We start from the raw sequence: 8278 nt of genomic DNA, 5'->3' as shown, positions 1-8278 counted from the left end.
TGGGGTGAGAGAGGCTCGAACTCTCGACCTCAGGATCACTCAACTAAGCTATGAGACCTACGCGCTAGCCAACTGCGCCACCACCCCTTATTGTTTAACAAAAATATTAAATATGTATATACACATATTTTATATTTATCGGTTTTAGTAATAAAATGTTGAACCATTAAAATCAATTGATCGGTTTAAGTTAGATCTAATAATCTCATTTCTCATAATACAGATTTTTAATTAATGGTGTGTTAGTTTAAAATATATTAATAATCAAATCAATAATAAGGTATGTTGAATTTAAGTCAAAATAATTAATTACTTCAGTTTAATTCTTCAAATTCTTCTATTTTCTTTTAAGTAAATTTATTTACTTAAAACACTGTTCATAAATACTAATCTCAAAGGTGTGCATTACAACAAGGCAACTATTTTTTTTATTTTAATTGAAGTAGCCTTCGTAACAAGGGAAATTTGACAATCCATAGAATTAGAGGGTACATTTCAGGTTGTGTGTGTGGATTTGTTTCTTTGTTCAATTGACAAAAAAATGGCATAAAAGAGAGGTGCCAAAATCATTCACCAAGTTGATCCATTTGCAAAACCCTGGCTAAAGGCATATATCTCAAAGGCCCTTCATTACTAATTGCCCCAACAAATATAGATTAATTACTTTGTGCACACCGTCTCTTCCTACACTTTTGGAGGGTTGTTCGAAAGGTCTAAAATATTTATACTTTAAATATTTGGTTGGTGCAATTTGAAAATATATTTTGAATTGTGTAATGTATTTTTGGATTTTTGAATTACGTAATTCAAAAATATATTTTACAAAGTATATTGTGATAACGTTTATCAATGGTGTAACTTGAAATACATTTAAAATTTTAAAATGTATTTAGATTGTACAATTTAAATTTTTCATCCCAATCAGATTAGATAATTAAAATATGTTTCATCTGTAAATAATTTGAAATTTTTTCGTATCTATGAAATTGTAGAGGAAATAAACTCAAGTTCTTTTAGTCTTTTTCTAGTTTAGGTTATGAGTTTAAAGAATATGTATATGTATTAAATCAACCAATATTCAACTTATGATCGCATATGAGATTGAAATATTTCCTAAAATCTACATCATAAATTGGGTTAATGAAAAAATAAGGTTCAAAGTGAAGGTTGCAATATGCATGTTGGACTAACAAAAATTAGTAGACAGATTAATAACATATTAACATACGTTTTTAAAAAAATAAATGAAAAATATAATTGTGAAGTCCAATCATTCATAAGAAAGTTGGGGTAAGTAATATTATGGGTTTAAGAACCTCTGTAAAATATTATTAGTTTCAAAATCTCAATAAGATACCATGAATTTCAAAATTTTCATAAAATGACTTCCGTTTGAAATAACCTTCAACCTCAATTTCCATCTCTGACTGTCCTCCTAACTTTTCTCTTCCACCGTAGACACACTGCTCAATGGTTGTTGCCGACAGTCTTAGCAAGAAATTACAATTTAGTCACACTTATGTCTATTATATATATCTAAGGAGAAGAAACACTAAACAAGGCACCATCTTCTTGTTACTCTAATATTGCTTCTTCCATCACCTTACTACCTCAACTTGGATCATAAGTCACTGTTACCTAGCTCGACAACAACTAGTGTTTATCATTGCTTTATAAATTTCAAATAATTGCATTATCTGTCAAATGTGTGCTTCAAATCCATGTGTGTTCTTGGCTAAAAATTGTTAGAACGTATTGAGAGTAGAAATTAACTTTCTTACTTCTCACTTTCATAATGAATTAATTATTATATGCATTTTAAATAAAGGCCTTAATTTAAAATATTTCAAAAATATGAAAATTAAATATTAATAATTATAAATAAAACTAAAATTGCACATAAAGTATACGTACATCAAAAGTTAAAACAAAATAAGTTAAGTTTTTTTTATGTATGAGTTCATAACAAAAAAAACTAAGAATTATATAAACCAACTACCATCAATCGTAAGAAATATGCAAATACTGTTGAAATACTTATTATCCAAGATTAATTGTTGAAATATTTATTATCCAAAGTTATTTTGCTGAGTTTTTAAAATAAATTTTTTTTTGAAACTTTAGAAAACTTATTTGTAATGTAAAGTTACACTTTTAAATTTTTAGAGAATGCAGTTATAAAATATATTAAAACTATATAATTTTTAATTATTTATTTATAAATAGATTTAATTATATTTATTTATTGAAGTTTGAAAAATATGAAGTGTTTTATTGAGGTTGTACAATAAATCTTTGAAATATAATGAATGATAAAAAAACCTTTGTTATTTTTTTGAAATTTTAGAATAAACTTTTGAAACTTAGCAAAGGTTAAATAGACTTCCCTTAATTTGTTGAGATTGTAGAATAAACCTTTGGAACTTACTGAAAGTTAAAATCTTCGTTATTTTGTTGAGATTTTAGAACAAACATTTGGAATTTAACGAAGTTTAAAAAACCTTCATTGTTTTGCTGAGGTTTTAGAATAAACCTTAGTAATTTAACGAAGGTTAAAAAAACCTTCATTATTTTGCTGAGGTTTTAAAATAAACCTTTGGAATTTAACGAAGGTTAAAGAAACATTTGTTGTTTTGTTGAGGTTTTAAAATAAACCTTTAAAATATAATGAAGATTAAAAAAATCTTTGTTATTTTGCTGAAGTTTTAGAATGATCTTTGAAACTTAACAAATGTTAAAAAAACTTTTGTTAATTAAACCGATTCCAAGAGTTATATTAACATCTGCTAAATAACCTTCGTTAAAACCTTTTTTTTATTGTAGTGAGTTACCTTGAAAAATAAGTTCCTAGACTTTATGTCAATTCAAATCAGAAGGGTGTTCTCATAGAACAAATATGTTTATGGATGAGGGTGAATGGGTATGGAGATTCATTTGGAAGAGACCATGGTTTCAATGAGAGAAAATAATGGTTGAAAAAAATATTTATCATGATGATAAGGGCTGTCCAATTTCATAGTGATAGAACAGATGAAAGGGTGTGGGGGAGTAGATGACTTGGGACTATTCATAATCAAATCTGGGTACAAGACAATTGCAAATAATCAAACAGATGAGGAGAAAGAAGAATACACTAAACTATGGAATTCTAGATTTTTTTATCAGCAATAAAAAAATAAATAAATAGGAACCACTACAGGAGTGGTCCAACCCTTATACATAAAGAGCTAGCGCCTTACCAACCTTCAACCAAGGAACACCTTTCAACTTAAATAAGGAACACCTTTTTCTGGTTTTTTTGACCATGATGGGGTTATTTTTTTTGGTTTTTACCAAAATGGGGTCCGTTTAAAAAAAATACAAATTTAGGCAAGTCGTGCCTAATTGGGACGACTTCATATGCATAAGTCGTCCCAATTAGGCACGACTTCTGCCATGTCATACTAAAGTTGTGCCAACTTGGTACGACTTCTGCCCTGTCATACTGAAGTCGTGCCAACTTGACACGACTTCTGCCACGTCATAATTTTTTTTATTTCATTGTTTATATATTGGGTAGTAAGTTATGTAATGTTAAAAATTAATTTCTTCTCATCATTACGTGTTCTGTAAAATCATTACTTCTCAAACTATTTATTTTGCAAATTCACAACAATAATTCTCTATTTATTTTCCAAATATAATAATTTTTCATTTATCTATTTATATCCAAATTCAATAACAATTTTCTTCATTTTTTAATTAATCAAATAATCAAGTTATTGTATTACATTACCGTCAAACATGATTCATACACGATTATCCAATTTTTTGTTCCTTAAAACCAACACTCTTAGAAAATTATGTATCAAATTAATTTTTAACATTACATAACTTACTATCCAATATATAAACAATAAAATTAAAAAAAAAATAAATAAAAATATGACGTGGCAGAAGTCGTGCCAACTTGGCACGACTTCTGTATGACAAGGCAGAAGTCGTGCCAAGTTGGCATACTTCAGTATGACATGGCAGAAGTCGTGCCTAATTGGAACGATTTCTGCATATGAAGTCGTGCCGAATTGGCACGACTTGCTTAAATTTGTAATTTTTTTAAAACGGACCCCATTTTAGTAAAAAAAAAAAAAATAACCCCATCATAATAAAAAAAACTCCCTTTTTCTTCTAGAGTAGTTGAATCTGTTTCTTGATTTAAAATATCTAGGATGTTGCGGATACTGTTGCCATCTGCACGATGCACTTCAAATGTCCTAAACCCTATAATCAAATTGTGCTAATGGAACAAATGCAGTTTCAGATAATTGTGCAACACCTGTTTCTGGACTAGTAGGAACAATTATGAAGGAGGTTGTTCTTCTAAATTTGGGCAGTTCGGCAAAGGAATTTTAATTTTATTGTTTGTTGATGTAATGAGATGCATGAACACTCATATATGTAATAAGGACTATCTAAAGCTGGTTGGGGATTTTAATATCAGTTTTGTATGCAACCTAGTTTTTTTAGTATTGGACTTAAATAATATTTTTTTTAAGAAGGTTAAAACACATTAAATTTATTTTATTTATTAATTCTTTATTGTTGATAAAAAGATGTTAAGTTTTAGTTTGTCCATTTAATTAATGAATTCTTTTTTATCATTTATTTTATAATGTTAAATATCTACTACAAGAAAATCATTAAATAAAAATTAATTTTAGAATAAACAATAAAATAAACACTTAATTAAATAAAATATAACACACAAGAATAAAAGAAGCAAAGTTTCAACATAATACATTATAGCAAGCTTAGAAAACCACTTTTGTTAACTTCAAACAACATCCATTACTTCAGTATTTATCACAGATGAGAAAGTTTCTTGACCAATGATTTCTAAGCATGATTGCATTTGTACATATTTAAAATTATTTAAGATGCTAAACTAAGATAACAAGCAATACACAAAAACAAGAAAACTTTTTATTTATTTTAAGAAACAAGGAATGTTCCACCTATTTTTTATTTTACACTAGTTCCATCTTGCATAGAGATTATAAAAGCTGAAACACAAACAATCTATATTTCCATCTTGCATAGAAATTATAAAAGCTGAAACACAGACAATCTATATTGAATCACGAAAGAGAACAACATAATTAATTGTGTCAAAACTATGGTGCTAATTGTATATCTTAGGAAGTTTTATATGTTATTCTTCCTGTAATTTTATTCTCTATAATAGTCATATATCGCTATTAATTAATACTAAGAGTTTATGTATTAAAAACAATAATCTCAAAATCACAGGGATTTGTCTCCTTAAATTTAGTTGTTCATATTTCCTAAAATAACTAGCAGGTTCATATTCCTTATGAATTTGAGATCAACATAAAGCATCTTCTTCTTTTAATTGTATGCAAGAGACCCTTTAACCACACAATGACCACAAACTCAGATTTACAATATCACAATTTTTGTTTATTTATATTTAAACCAAAATAAAAGTAAAACAGTGCAATAGATGTTGAAGTTTTTTTTTTTTTTCAAGATCTTTCATTCTTAATACTAAATTTTTTATTTAAAACATACATTTAACTAGAGCACAACAAAGTACAATAAGATAAAAAAAACAATTTTTTTAAAAAAAAAAAAAATCAGAAAACTTTTCATTATATTTCTAATTTAAACTCAAACAATAATCTATTAGCAGAAGAAACACAACGAACCCACTACCCTCAGGTCACCTTAAGGATGAACTGCTCTGATACCAAATGTAACATCCCTAATTTTTTTACCCATATATAATAAAATAAAAGTAAAATAAACACTATCTACTTAACATATGAATATATATAACTATCTCATAAATGTATCTAAAAAAATATCCCTCTTCATAGGGATTTTAATATATACATCAAAAGTTTTAAAAACAAACAGAGCATTGAAATTAAAATTTTCACATCCTCCAGTTGCTCACTTAGGAGCTCTATTACCTGCAATCTCGTCTGCTCCCGTGTACCACACGATCATCACAGATAAAGAAACAAACACAAAATGAATAACAGGGTAAGCTAGCTTTAACAAAATTTTCTATATAATTTAAATTTCAAATTGATACACAAAATTCATAAATTCTCATACAATTTCTCAAACATTTCACATAACCATGTGTCTATCACGTTCATCATCCACATTACTCCTATCAGATTTCTACTGACTCACATACTCAGACACTTGACTATACTTCCGGAAGACTCGTGTATTGAAATTAGCATCCAGAGACCTGCACCTGTCATACTACTGCTGTGAAGCCCACACAGTCATGCACATAATTATCTCAATATCTCATCATCTCATCATCTTCATATGACAGGGTAAATCCATTTGATATGCTCTGATCAGTTCTTTCAAACCTCAGACTCAGCCAAATGAACCTCCTTCGACTCTCACCAACTGAATAACTTCATCTATCTGATTCCCCTATATCAGTAGAGTCAGGATCGTCTCATTCACAGGACACTCACAAATCAATACACCCTAATAACAATCTCAACACAGTATTTCCTTTCCTGAAAATACTATGTCTTGATCACACTTTAACCTCATTACATACATCATTTAACATATCAATGCACCACTCAATCACATCATATTTAAACTTTCTAAACAATCCAAATATATCTCAAACTTTACTTATATACATAATTAATTTCAAAATATATGCTCTTTAAATCAATCATCATTTAAAATCAAACAACCACTTCTCATCAAACATCTCATTAAGTAATTCAAAAAAATATTCTAAAACAAGTTCAACTCATTTATATTATTATTCAAACACTTTCAATTCTCAATCACAAACACCTTCAACAACTTATTCACCTTAAAATCAATATAAAATATTCAAAGTCAACTATTTTAGTCAATATATTACTTTACTCTTCAAAAGAGACAATCCTGCAAGCAAAAACAATTGGAATTGGTGACCACGTCACCCCACATAATTCTAACCTAGGGTTTTAATGAAAAGAATAAGACTAGCTTCCCTTACCTGGACTTGAGCAGATGCTCACTAAGAGCTCCAACCACCAAAATCTTAATCTTAAGGATAATCTAACCTGCACCACAAAGTTCTGATCACAAATCTAACTATATCACTATGACCCTGATCTAACATAGACTAATTCTGAAGATAAAAACCTCACATGCAAACTTAAACTAAAAGGCACCCTAACCATATCAAAACTAACTCAGAAAATGAGCCAAAAATGAACTTACTCTATCTAAGATTCTGATCGGGCAATCTCGTAAAGTTCACTGCCAGGAGTCCAACTCCGATCGTCAAACTGATGAGCGAGGATATCAGAATCTTAGAGAGAAGGGAGAGGAAAGAAAAATGGGAACAAAAATGAACTGGTTGTAGATCTCGCTGCCAGGAGTCTAATGGTGGACTCCGATCGTCAAACAGATGAGCGAGGAGGTCAGAATCTTAGAGAGAAGGGAGAGAAAAGGAAAAGGAAACTTCTACAGAGATGGTGGTTCTTTTAAAATGAAACCTGAATAACTAATTTTCTATTTATATAGCTTTTTCACTTTAATAATAAAATATTCAGGTGTCATTTTAATTGTACCATTTCTACTCTAAGACTATTTTTCTCGGTCCTTACACAGTTATTTTAAAATTCATTATTTAAAATATTAACTCAAATGAAAAAATCCATCTTAAAGTATAATACAAATAAAATAATTCACAAAATATTAATAATTTTTTTTAAAAAAAATAAGTTAGATAAATTATACCATTAAGTATAAATTTAAATAAAATTAATCTCTCTAAAATTACTTTATTTACATAAAAATATAAATAAAAACACAAATTTATATTTAAATTTAAAATAAATATAAATTTTTAATATTTTCCTGACTAAAAACGTTACTTTAGTTGGTTTTAAAATTTATAATGAAACTTTACAATGATTTTTTAATATCTAAAATTCCATTAAGCTTTTTACATATAATTTTGTTTATTTTAAATATAAAATCATCTTTATAAACATGCAATTTGCATTTAACATTGAAATTTTGTTTACTTAATAATGAAATGGATCTTATTTTACAAGAATAATTATAGAAACATTTTTAACAGAATCGATATGTTGTATAGATATAATCATCGATATATAAAGTTAATTTAACATATTTAAATTAAAAAGTATGTTTAATTACTAGCCTATATATAAAAAGAACCCCAAAATAGTTTTATTTATTTTATTTTAAAGTGTTATTCACCAATTAT

At 27.7% G+C, this 8278-nt stretch overlaps 1 non-coding gene across 1 annotated transcript; it reads right to left on the bottom strand.

Annotated features, from left to right (window-relative positions):
- Nucleotides 1–87, bottom strand: TRNAM-CAU (transfer RNA methionine (anticodon CAU)). Its single transcript is given in 2 exon segments — nucleotides 1–36; nucleotides 50–87. It is a non-coding gene; the product is annotated as a tRNA-Met (tRNA).
- Nucleotides 88–8278: the final 8191 nt, after the last annotated feature.

Source organism: Phaseolus vulgaris, chromosome 10 (genome assembly GCF_051622355.1).
Source record: "Phaseolus vulgaris cultivar YP4 chromosome 10, ASM5162235v1, whole genome shotgun sequence".
In the NCBI taxonomy this organism is placed as follows: domain Eukaryota; kingdom Viridiplantae; phylum Streptophyta; class Magnoliopsida; order Fabales; family Fabaceae; genus Phaseolus; species Phaseolus vulgaris.
This window is presented reverse-complemented; position numbering and strand designations above follow the sequence as displayed.